The following is a 13,712-nucleotide window of genomic DNA, read 5'->3' as shown; positions in this document are numbered from 1 at the left end:
ATCTACTGATATGCCGTCGTATCCCTGTTTCTATCTATGGAACTGATCCACAGAATCAGTTTCTCATAGATAGGCAGAAGATCCGACATGTGTAAGGGACTTACACTGTCGGATCTTAGGATGCAGTACCGCAGCCGCCGCTGGGGGCATTTCTCGTCGAAATCCAGCGTCGGGTATGCAAATTAGCACTTACGGAGATCCACGAAGCTTTTACGCTTCGTTTTTTCTCCGTAAGTATTAGTTTGCCGTCGCAAAATTAGGGCTGCTTTTACAAAGTGTAAACTGTTTACACCTTGTAAAAGTATACCCTTCTATCCCGCGTCGCTGTCATTTTTAAAAAAAAAATAAAAATTTTACGCCCGTCGCGATTCTCAAAACCCGGCGCAACGTAAATCCGCGCAAAGCACGTCGGGAAAATAACGTCGGGAGCATGCGCAGTACGTCCGGGGCGGGAGCGCGCCTAATTTAAATGGGACTCGCCCCATTAGATTAGGCACGCCTTGCGCCGGACGGATTTAAGTTACACCGCTGAAAATTTCTAGGTAAGTGCTTTGTGGATCAGGCACTTAGGTAGAGATTTTGCGGCGGTGTAACTTAAATCCCAATATTTAAGTTAAGCCTGCTGTACGTGGATCTGGCCCTTAGGTCCTGCTTTCCACCCCGTTTGGCATATACATTAGGGTGAGGCTGGGCTCAGGGGAGTGGGACTAGAGGTCGACCGATATGGGCTTTCCTCTGGCTGATTCTGATATTTAAAAATCGGGGCGGCCGATGGCTGATAAATGATGCCGATTTTTGCAGCCGATATTTTAGGCTGTTTTTTCCTATTTTTCCCTTTCATCTCATAAACTCACCCACTCCCACTCCACTCCTCCATGCTTGCTCCTGTCACTCTATCACACACTTGATGTCCTCAGTACAGTACACTACAGTACACTGTTTGGAAGCACTGGCACTGATTTGTGGCACTAATTGGCACTGATAAGCACTGGTAGGTGGCACTTATTAGAAACACTAATTGGCACTGATAGGTGGCATTGGCTGGCACTGATTTTAGGCGGCACTTATTGAAAGTACTGACTGGCACTGACAGGTGGCACTGATCGGCACTTACAGGTGGGACTAATTTGAAACACTGGCACTAACAGGTGGCACTGATTGGCACTGACTGAAACTGACAGGTGGCACTAATTGGAAACACTGATTGCCGTAGCCAGACCTTCTGGCTAGGCAGACCATGGAAACCCTTTGTCCCTGTCAGGAGCCTTGCGGCCTGGAGGATCAAGGTCATACCCTTTTGGGGGTGGACTAAAGCACCTTTAAGTGCACTTTTTAGTGTGTGTCTTTCACATGCACGTTTTTTATTCACTTAATGGTTTTTCTGTTTCAGGTTTTTGCACCACCGTGGACTTAAAAAAAGTCACTCAGTCCATCTATTTTTGATACTTGGGCACCAATCCCATGTCTTTGGGAGAAGGCAGACATCCGTGGGCTAACAACCTTTACAGTAGAGGGATGATTTTGGGCCAGGTTAGTAAACCTGTCCCAATTGTCAACCACCCACAGTGGCGACTGGTGCTAATCTGTTTTTGGGGGCGGCAAACAAACCCCCCAAGGTCTGCACTCACCCCCTCCACGGTGATGGTCCCCCCACACTCACCCTCCATGACTTCCTCGGTTTCTCCTCCCGGCCAACCTAAACCACCTCCTGTCCTGATTGGTGGGGAGGAGAAGCTGGAAGACAATAGCAAATATTAAATCGCTAGTGATAGATAGCACTGGATAAATTCCGTGATTAACAGCGCTTGCTAAATAAAGTGACAACATACAAACAATATTAAAAACATTTAAATACAACTGTGGAAAAACGATGTGTTAAAAATAAAATTTAAAAACAATCCCTTATACGTGATCCAAACAGGGAAGTTGAAACAAAGTAATTGTGATATAGTCCATGTATCAAACAATGCAATCCATATTGCTGTGTAGCTGATCTGACAGGTACAACTGTAAACTTGACTGAATACACCTCTCAACATTCAAAGGCACACATTCCTTCCCAGAGGTAAAGACAGACAAAGACTGGATATAGATCCCTACTCACCAGACGTTGTTGACCCTCTCTGTCTTATGACAGAAGGAGTCAAATCGGGCTTGTATGATCACCGTGACCAATTGCAGATTTCCAGCTGGGACTCCCGTCCACTCCATCTGGCGGTATTAGATGTCCCAAGTGCGGGCTTCCTCGGACACTTGCTCGCTCTTTCTCCCTCAGGATAGGGGTTCAAACCTAGCCTGTGTAGTCACCGTAACCTGATAAGGGTAGCCAACCAAGACCTCGTTCCTTCCTCCCAGAAATGTGGGATACCACAAACAAAGACTCTTGTTTAAATTAAAAATCTCAATTTATTGTTTTATTGTTTAAAAAAACAGCAGTACAGGTTACCAATAGCCCAATGGCTACATAAATCAAAAAAACAATAAAACTTGGTTTATGGGGCAGCAGACACTCATCCTAAGACTTTCTAAACACATTGTGCATCAAATCTTGACGCGTTTCATCATTGATGATGTCATCAGGAGCTTCTGATGATGTCATATCAACGACGAAACGCATCAAGATTTGACGCATGGTGTGTGTTTCATCTGAGCACTAGGATGAGTGTCTGCTGACCCCTAGACCAAGTTTTTTGCTTTATGTAGCCATTGGGCTATTGGTAACCTGTACTCAGGTTTTTTAAACAATACATGAAGATTTTTTACGCCACAAGAAGCATTTTTTTCCTTTTTTCCTGGTTCACCCTGCTAAACAAGAGTCTTCGTTTGTGGTAACCCACATTGCTGGGCGAAAGGAAAAAGGTCTTGGTCGGCTACCTTTATCCAGTTACGGTGACTACACAGGCTGGAGTTGACTCCTTATCGTGAGGGAGAAAGGGCGAGCAAGTGTCTGTGGAAGCCCGCACTTGGGACATCTAATACCGCTGGACAGAGTGGACGGGAGTCCTGGCTGGAAGTCTGCAATTGGTCACGGTGACCATACAAGCCCGATTTGACTCCTCTTGACGTAAGACAGAGATGGTCAACAACGTCTGGTACGTAGGGGCCTATATTCCGTCTGTGTCTGTCTTTACCTCTGGGAAGGAATGTGCCACATAACCTTCGAATATTGAGAGGTGTATGCAGTCAAGTTTACAGTTGTACCTGTCAGATCAGCTACACAGGAATACGGATTGCAATGTTTGTTACATGGACTATATCACAATTACTTTGTTTCAACTTCCCTGTTTGGATTACGTTTTCCTAGTGTGGCTGTCAGTGATTGTCTGCACAGCTACGCCCCGCACAGTAATAACACTCCCTTAGTACACACTTAACCCCTACAGTGCCCCCTCCTGGTTAACCCCTTCACTGCCAGTGGCATTTTCACAGTAGTCAGTGCATTTTTATAGCACTTTTCGCTGTGAAAATGACAATGGTCCCAAAAATGTGTCCGATGTGTCCGCCATAATGTCGTAGTCATAAAAAAAATCGCTGATCGCCGCCATTAGTAGTAAAAAAATATATATTAATAAAAATGCCATAAAACGATCCCCTATTTTGTAAACGCTATAAATTTTGGACAAACCAATCAATAAACGCTTATTGAGATTTTGTTTACCAAAAATATGTAGAGGAATACGTATTGGCCTAAACTGAGGAAAAAATAATAATTTTATATATTTTTTGGGGATATTTATTATAGCAAAAAGTACAAAATATTGTTTTTTTGTTTTTTTTTAATTGTTGCTCTATTTTTGTTTCTAGTGCAAAAAATAAAAACTGCAGAGGTGATCAAATACCACCAAAAGAAAGCTCTATGTGTGGGAAAAAAAGGACGCCAATTTTGTTTGGGAGCCACGTCGCACGACCGCGCAAGGGTCAGTTAAAGCGGCGCAGTGCCGATTTGCAAAAAGGGACCAGGTCCTTTAACGGCATATTGGTCCGGGTCTTAAGTGGTTAAATCATGAAAAAAACTATGGTCAAGAAATACTTTCCTTTGTGTTGATCTATAATATCAATGGCATTTAAAAAAACTGTTTTATTGAAATAGAAAATAATTTTTATATACCTAGATGTTTTCATGCACTCTATTTTATTGTCTAATACACACGACCGTTTTTCGGGTTGTAAAAAATGACATTTTTAATGATCTAGAAAAAACAACGTTTTTTTTTAACTCGATCGTTAAAACGGCCTTGCCTACACACCATCGTGAAGAAAAAAAATGCTCTAGCAAAGCGCAGTGACGTAGAAACACGTACGACGGCACTATAAAGGGGAAATTCCATTCGGATGGCGCCACCCTTTGGGCTGCTTTTGCTGATTTCGTGTTAGTAAAAGACGATTTGCGCTTTTCTGTCTGTTACAGCGTGATGAATGTGCTTACTCCATTACGAATGCAAGTTTTACCAGAACAAGCGCTCCCGTCTCATAACTTGCTTCTGAGCATGCGCGTTTTTTTTCACGTCGTTAAAGCCCACACACGACCATTTTTTATGACGTTAAAAACGACAATGTTAAAAACGTCGTGAAAAATGAGAGCATGTTCGAGATTTTTAATGGCCATTTTTTTACATTGTGAAAAATGCTCTGGAGCCCACACACGATCGTTTTTAATGACATTATTTTTTACAACCCAAAAAACGGTCGTGTGTACGCGGCATTAGGATGTGATAGTAGCCGTATTAGTGCAATTGTGACAGAGAAAATTGAGTACTGTTCGTGATACTTTTTTTATTTGCACTAACATACAAGCAGTACTGATTCACAAATTTGCTTCCGTGATAAGAGACTGTAATAGAAACTAACAAAAGGTTCCTTTGACTTGCGAAACTTTTACTATGATGTTGTTCAGGCATATCCAGAGGGAGTTTCCTTCACCCTGCAGACAGGATGGAGATACAGAAAGGGGAGGGTACCATAGGAATGCTCTCTGCCTGCTAGGGCTATATATCATGCTTCACACACTGTACTGAGAGTTGAGGACTGGAAGCTGGACAACTCACTGCAGCTCCAGGAGACATCTCTAGGTAAGCTTCTCACGTGATTTATGGCTGCTTATATTAAACTAAGTTTAACATTAATTTAAATACAACATAGTTGTTGTAATACTCCAATAAAAACAATTTGGAGCTCTTTTTATAAGGGCTTTTTTAATTTTTTTCGTGATTAACTAAGGATTTGGAGTTTTTAAGGATGTGGATGTTTTACATATATAGCTATATTGCTCAAGAAAATGTGTTTGTGTGTAAGTTAAGCTGTGACGGAGTTATAAAAAATGGTATACCAATAAATTAAATCTTCCAGTAGGCTGGAAATTTTTTGGTGGTTTTCCAATGTTATGGTAAAATTACAATCAGGTTAAAAAATTGTTCTTTAAGTTAAAAGCAAAACCATAACCACTAACCACTTACAGCTCTTTGAAGTATTGTAACAGAGGATGTCTGGGACACTAACTGAATGGAGTTTCTATGTTTTTCCTGCATTTATATAAGTTTTCGTCATTGCAGTCTAGTTTCCTCCCATGATAAGTGATTTGGTTTCTTATAAAAGATAAACTGTACTAGGCAAAATACAGGATGGAAAACAGAAATCGAAACCACTTGAGTCAGTTTGTACTTATTATAATTAAGGTATACCTGGGCAGGGCAATTCATTGAATAGTACAATACAAAAAAAGATCCCTGGCACACATGCCAGTCAGCAAAAGTCTAAGCAGATTTAAGAATGTGCAATAAAAGTTTTTTGTAGCATACACTTGCAATTATTTGTTAAAGCCACACAAAGGTGCCTCTGTCTGGTCCCTAACTCCAGGCTTTAAGAGCTCCTATCTTGGGACATATATAGTCAGTAAAAAGTTGAAAATTGGTATGCATTGCAGCCTATTCCTTCTAAAAGGGGTTGTAAAGGTACAATTTTTTCTTCCTAAATAGCTTCCTTTACCTTAGTGCAGTCCTCCTTCAAATGTCCTTATTTCTTCTGAGAAATCTTCACTTCCTGTTCTGTCTGTAACGCCACACAGTAATGCAAGGCTTTTTCCCTGGTGTGGAGTGTCATGCTCGCCCCCTCCCTTAGACTACAGGAGAATTAGGATGCCCACTATCACACAGCTCATTTCTCTATCTGCAACGTAGAGAGCGTCCTGGCTATCCTGTAGTCCAAGGGAGGGGGTGAGCACGACACTCCACGCCAGAGAGAAAGCCTTGCATTACGGTGTGTAGTTACAGACAGAAGAACAGGAAGTGAGGATTTCTCAGAAGAAATAAGGACATTTAAAAGCAAAATGAAAGGATGAGGTAAGTGAAGGAGGACTGCACTAAGGTAAAGGAAGCTATTTAGGGATTTTTTTTTTTACCTTTAAAGGTCCAGCACAGCGCAGGAGGAACCATAGGCAGTTGGTGCTTTCCTTCCCCAATTTCCACCATTCCATTGATCCACTGTTAAAGCTGAAGTTTGGTATGATTTTTCCTGCATAGTTGCTTTGGTCCATCTTGGAAGTATATATATCTTAGAACTCATCGATCCCTGTGAAAGCTGAAAATCACTGTAGTCAAGTTGTCGCTTCTATGGAAATATGCAGCTACATTGGTCCAATCTGTAACTGTGCAAGAAAAAACATTACCTTTACGGAACCTAGCTCCACCCAAGATGGGCTTTAAACTTAAAGGGATATTATTTAGATCTATTTTTTCATCCAGAAACTAGAAATGTTTTGCTGCATGTTTTTACTGCAAAATGACAGGTATACTGTCATTCCCATGGTTCCCATGCCCGCCTCCAGCACTTCTCCAGAGCCTCTCTCATCCTTTGGAACTCCCTACCCCAATCTGTCCGACTGTCCCCTAATCTATCCATATTTAGACGATCCCTGAAAACCCTTCTCTTTAAAGATGCCTATCCTGCTTCTAACTAACACTGTTTTACTTCCTCCATCAGCTCACCACCCACAGCTATTACCTTTTGTATCCATTGACCCTCCCATTCTAGATTGTAAGCTCTAATGAGCAAGGCCCTCTGATTCCTCTTGTACCAAATTCTGCCTTTATTTTGTTAAGCGCTGCGCAAACTGTTGGCGCTATATAAAACCTGTATAATAATAATCATAATAAATACTATCTTATTCAAGCAGGCATTGAAATTTGGCCCACAACTTACATACACTATTTAATTAATACCTGACCTGATATTTTTAATCAGCATGTAATAAAAGAGCTAGAAGAGGTATGTGTCAAGAAAACATAGCATAAGGGTGCCTACAGGTATTAGGCTAAAAAAACAGCCTAAAGGTGCAAAAATAAACATCCTACAAACATGCAAATCAGGGGATATTCAACTTTTCAAGGTGTTTACCTCATTAGAAGATAATGTTCTCTGATTAGAATGCAAATGATCAGATAGAATGAACATTCTGTAGCCTCTGCAGACACGTTAAGACATGGACAGTTAAAATTATTTGGTCCTGAGGGTTTTAACGACTTGGCAGACATCTGATATGTTTAAAATTGATATAAACACCTGAAATCAAGATTTCTCTTGCAGAGATACTTGTATAACCATCTGTGTAACATTAAAAGATATATAAATTAAAAAAATCTATTGTATTGTAGAGTGTGTTAATCTTAGGCTTGGTTCACACTTGTGGAGGCTTTGTTCTGCTTGTAGGGCTGGGCAGCCAATCAATTTCATTAAGCTACCCTACCTTCAGAAATGCAGGGAAAGAAATCTTCAACCTTTTTTTTTTTTCTAATTGTGCTGCATGGAACACACGCAAAATCGCCAGTGTTTTGCCAATGCATGGGGGGTACCATTAAGAATTAGTGCAGCGTTTTTCTGTCTTGTGTTTAGTGTTGTGAGCGTGTTCCTAATTCACAATAAACTCAACCTAGCCTTAGATGTGATCATTGCATTATTTTTAATTTTCTTGGAACATTTTTAGCAAAAATTCTTGTTAATCTTACCAGAAACGTAGCGTGCTTGTCACATACTGTGAGCTAAACTGGAAGGAAAAATATTCTTATCTGCCTTTCAAGCTGTTTCTGTAAATAACGAACTCCCCTCCCCATTAATAGAGATAAACAAAGATCCTAAACCCATCCAAACCCAACCCCCCCCCCCCCCTAAAAAAAAAAATATATATATACACACACACATATATATATATATATATATATATATATATATATATATATATATATATATATATATATATATGTGTGTGTATGTGTGTGTGTGTGTATGTGTATATATTTATATTGCATTTTAAAAGATAAGTTCACCTTTTATAATTAAAAAATATATTATTATTATGAATAATTTAATTACACTGGAGCCTATAAAGCATTTCTTGTAGTTCATTGTTTCACAGAACTTTGTGAATGAATGGCAAGGCCGGGTGGGTGAAGCCTCGCATGACCATGCTGTGTTTTAATTGTCAGAGTGGGTGTGGCGAGAGGAACCCCCGGCCGTTGTCCCAGGGAGGGGGGATCTTGAGGAATGTAGGAATGAGCTGAAACATGTTACATATTCCATCCAAAATACTGGAGGAATATGCAACATGTTCCAAAGGTGAACTTATTTTTTAACAGTCCTTAGGTGTAGTGGTTGCATTCATTTTTATTTTTTTTATAGGTCCTTTCACTTAATTCTTACTTTCTAATCCTGTGAATAATATACATCCTGTCAGTGGGTGGCTACCTTCACTCTTCTACAGTATTAATGCATGCTGTTTTCCTGGGTTGGACTACAAAGAGGTCTTCCTCTATTCCTGTGAGCTGAACTGAAAGCACAAAAAAAAAATTCTGACTGTTTACTGTAAACTACTAATTTGCCTGATGCCGCGTACACATGATCGGTCAAACCGATGAGAACGGTCTGATGACCGTTTTCATCTAACCAAACTGATCACGTGTGGGCCCCATCGGTTATTTATCCATAGGTGGAAAAAAAAGCAATCTTGTTTTAAATTTAATTGATGGATACCTAACCGATAGAAAAAAAAAAACGATCGTTGTAGGCACGTCCATCGGTTAAAAATCCACGCATGCTCAGAATCAAGTCGACGCATGCTTGGAAGCATTGAACTTCGTTTTTTTCAGCACGTCGTTGTGTTTTACGGCACCGCGTTCTGACACGATTGTTTTTTTAACCGATGGTGTGTAGGCAAACCGATGAAACCGGTCCATCAGACCGTTCTCATCGGATGGACCGATCGTGTGTACGCGGCATAAACCATGTATGAGAGATTAATAGAAAAGGACCTTTTTGTAGTCCAAATCAGGGAGTAGCTTGCCTCTATAGATACAGTGGAAGAGTGATTGTTGAACTGGGAGAGCTACACACAGAATAAAATTTGGCCGATCTTTGCTGATCCGGACCAATTTTGATCCGTGTTTACCCAGATTTACCGACCCTGGTGCAAATGCTCGCCTGAATTAGGCACAGCAAGTTCTAAAGGGAACTACCACCAAAAATCTGTCATTAGGGCTAGGTTGAATTCCCCTAAATGTGTGCAAGCAACTTTTAGAATCTATTGATTCTCACCTACAGCAGCTTCTGGCTGATTGTATCAATGTAGCCTGAGCCCTCGTTCACATTAGATTTCAAACCCGCATTTCATTGCGAGTTCGGGGGCGATTTGGAAGACATCTGTTTGGGTTTATGCACAGATGTCTATTAAAATCGCCCCTGAAGTTGCCAGGAACTACTTTTGGAAATCGGTGCTGTGCCACAAAGTCAGCTTCGCACCGATTCGGACAGTGCCGTTACCGGCAGTAGGCTTCGATTTGGCATGCGAATTGACATGTCAAATCGGCCCAATGTGAATTGAATGGGGGCTTAACGTGCTTGTAAACAATCACCTTGTAAAACAACCCATTCTTTTTAAAATAGAAAAGAAAGGCATAACATTTTTGTATGGATATAAAAACAAAAAGCCCTTTTTTATACGTGATCACATTACCTCTGTTCCCATCTGCATAAGAGCTGGGGGAGAAGAAGCAGCAGCACACTGAGCTGATCATTGAAGGAGAACATACTGAGGGTCAGATTCTTGTAAAACTGCGTATCCTTGCGGCGGCGTAACGTATCAGATTTACGTTACGCCTCCGCAACTTAGACGGGCAAGTGCTGTATTCTCAAAGCACTTGCCCTGTAAGTTGCGGCGGCGTAGCTTAATTCGGCCGGCGCAAGCCTGCCTAATTCAAATTTGGATCAGGGGGGCGTGTTTTATGCAAAACTACTGTGACCCAACGTGATTGACGTTTTTTCGGAACGGCGCATTCGCCGTCCGTGGAATTTCCCAGTGTGCATTGCTCCAAAGTACGCCGCAAGGACGTCATTGGTTTCGACGTGAACGTAAATGACGTCCAGCCCCATTAACGGACGACTTACGCAAACGACATAACTTTTTCAAATTTCAACGTGGGAACGACGGCCATACTTAACATTGTTGCGCCGCACTTATGCCACCATATAGCAGGGGCAACATTACGCCGGGAAAAGCCTAACGTAAACGTCGTAACTTTACTGCGTCAGCCGCGCATACGTTCGGGAATTCTCGTATCTAGCTCATTTGCATACTCGACGTGGAATTCGACGGAAGCGCCACCTAGCGGTCAAAAAAAAATGCAGTTTAGATCCGACGGCGTAAGAGACTTACGCCTGTCGGATCTAATGGATATCTATGCGTAACTGATTCTAAGAATCTGTCGCATAGATACGACGGGTCAGATTAGGACTTACGACGGCGTACATGGCGCTGCGCCGTCGTAAGTCCTTTGAGAATCTGGGCCTGAGTTCTCAGCATAGCTTTAAGCAGGCCATACATTATGCCATTTTCTTTCCTTGAGCCCTGGTTCACACTGGGTACGATTTGGAACGATTTGAGATGCGATTTGACATGTCAAATCGCATTTCAAATCGGCGGCAATTGTCGGCAATGGCACTGTCCTAATCAGTGCGACGCCGCATCTGCGATTTCAAAAAGTAGTTCCTGTACTACTTTTTGCGATTTCGGGCCGCGATTTACATTAAATTGCGGCCGAAATCGCGGCAAATCGCGGCAAAATCTCGGCAAAATCGCGGTAAAATCGCGCATTTTACAGCGATTTTGAATACGCAGCAGTGTGAACCTAGGCTCAACCACGGGTTATTGATGGGGGAATCCCTCCCACTACGATATCATATTTTGACAGCTGTCAGAATACAGTGATCACTGCTGACTGCTTTAGCTGCTGGCAGTGATCGAACAGGAAAAAAAAATGTTCTGAAGTTGATTGATAGATACCTTCTGAAATGGCCGAATTTCAATCTGTCTATGGCCAGCTTTAGTGTTTCACTACTACTATATTAAGGAACTTCTTTAAATGTTTTTGTATAATGTGTAAAGTGCTGAAAAACATACTGGTGAGCTATAAATACATGATATAAATAAGACACAAATGTATGTATTTTAAGTGTCTGCCCAGAAAATGTACTGCTTTTGATATAAAAGAGAAGCATGGGGTTTATAAAAAAAAAAAAAAAAAAACCTTATACTCACCTAGGTGGATGCAGCATCGATCCACTGCCACATATGTCCCCTGCCGTCTCTGCACAGAGAACTGAGTGATCAAACACTGCTGATCGCTCATTTCTCCCCTCCACTCTGAGCAGAGAGCCGTGATTGTCAGTCAAGGCATCTGGGTGGATCCCAACTGTAAAGTCGAGATCTTTGCCCAGCCTGGCCCGGTAGAGTGACATCAGCTGACAGCAGGCTTTAGCCCGCTGTCAGCTGATAACAGATCACAGAACAAATTAACTGCATTCCTGTGATCCATAGAAGTACAGCCAAAAAAGATTTGTTAATACTTCTCCTTTACATACATGTCATAGTTGATTTAGAATACTTTCATAGCTATTTTGAATAACAAGGATAAGATATAATGAATATGTTGAAATTCATTTTAGGCATCACTTCACAGTTTAACTATGGAGGCTTCCTAATGCTAATGAATGACAGAGTTTTGTATGAGCTGGGATTATATTCTATTACAGTAAACAACTGGGCAGCCAAACAAAATTCCTTTATACTCATGCTTTGGCTAACTATGGAATTTCCTACTACTTGGTCACATGGCTCGCTGTGGTTTCTCAGCTGAGCTAGGACTGTGTGCGTATATTTAAACAGCTTTGCTATCCCCCGTCTCAGAGATACTTTCGCCTTCTAGATTTCATAGTACATAATTCATTGCAGCCTCGAGGTTAACGGGAGGTTAAGAAAAGCTCAGAAAGGTATTTATTCTTGCAGATTCATAGATTTGATATATGATGTGTTCAGCTATTTGCTTATCTTCTGTGCATTATATGTGTGTTATTTTATAAAGATTTGTTGATAGAGGCCAAATCTTGGTCTGAATTGTGGGTGATGGCATTAAGTTGGCTGTAGATGATAGATTTCTTTAATATGTTTTATTGCCTCAATAGGTATGTTTATTTCTGAGGTAGTGGGAGGTAGGGAACATGCCCAAACACCTCCAATGCAAGCCTGTCTTGTGGGAATGCGGTGACAAATGTGTCCAGTATTAACGATTGTAGCGCTACCCCCGAAGGACCTGCTGGTTGAATTTGGGGATCAGCCTATTAAGTTACCCTGGCGTTGTCCAGGGGTGCAATTGTAGAGACAAACAGTGAGCGAAGGTCCAGACAGTGAATAAAGGGTTTTTTCCAATACTTTATTTTCCAGGCCAACACGGCCAACATCAACATCAATTGGGAAGAACAAAGTTGATGAATAGAGAGAGAGGAAGAACCTTTGCAGTATCAGGCTTGAATATTAAATAGAGCAGTCAGTACTGCTCTGCATAGTACCAATTTGTAACTCATCGCCACTCCAACTGAGTGGGTAAAGTGCCCCCGGACAGACACTTCTCTACAGGCCTGGCAGCCGAGATGTCACTTAGGATTTAGGAACAGTCCTCTCTCACAGACCCGGCTCAGGCCTCTGCCACAGGCCAATTACAATAACTGAGCTAGATAGATGGAGCGAATCCTCCCAGTAGCTTTCTGCATCGGTCACCAGATGACAGCAAACATACCTGTCAGTACTCTGGTCACCGGATCCCCAATTGCTTTGTTCAGGCTCTGTTGGACGATCTGCCTCTGGGTCCTCCTCAAACCGACTCCCCAATCGAACGGCACCCAGCCTGGGATCCTCTCAATAGAATCGGGAACCCAGCCAGTCACTGGGGTCCCCTTGTACCTCCAGATGAGGTCCCAAGTAGTCTGCAATTATGGCCAGGTGGGCCACGCCGGTGGGGTCCATGGATGCGCGCACCCTGAAGATGGATGCCGCAAAGATTTTAGAACACATGACACCTGTCACAGATATACTCCTCTCCAGCACGCCCCGCGAGGGAAAAGCTCCTCTGATTGGCTGCTGGAGAAACTTACTCTGCCAGAACCCCTCTGGGGCAAACTGCTGGCCAGGGATGACATTGTATCCCTGGACCACAGACTGACCCAGTGGACATTTCTGGAATGAAAGAAGTCCCAAAATTTAAACAACTAGTGAATGGGAGCAAGGTAACTCTCCCATTCCCCACTAACTTTAGCGTAGTGCCCATACTGAAAGTAAGGGGGCGCTACACGATCATTACTTTCTCCATTACAGTGGAACCTCGGTTTAAGAGTAACTT

General features: G+C 42.0%; 1 protein-coding gene across 1 annotated transcript in view; it reads left to right on the top strand.

The window, feature by feature from the left end:
* Positions 1–4,980: 4,980 nt before the first annotated feature.
* LOC120945727 (calcium-activated chloride channel regulator 1-like) overlaps positions 4,981–13,712 on the top strand; it is a 76,253-nt gene continuing 67,521 nt past the window's right edge. Inside the window, exon 1 of the mRNA XM_040360093.1 lies at positions 4,981–5,069. The gene's annotated coding sequence lies outside the window, so the exon portion shown is untranslated. The remainder of the gene's footprint in view (positions 5,070–13,712) is intronic.

This window comes from Rana temporaria, chromosome 7, assembly GCF_905171775.1.
Source record: "Rana temporaria chromosome 7, aRanTem1.1, whole genome shotgun sequence".
Classification (NCBI taxonomy): Eukaryota; Metazoa; Chordata; class Amphibia; order Anura; family Ranidae; genus Rana; species Rana temporaria.
This window is presented reverse-complemented; position numbering and strand designations above follow the sequence as displayed.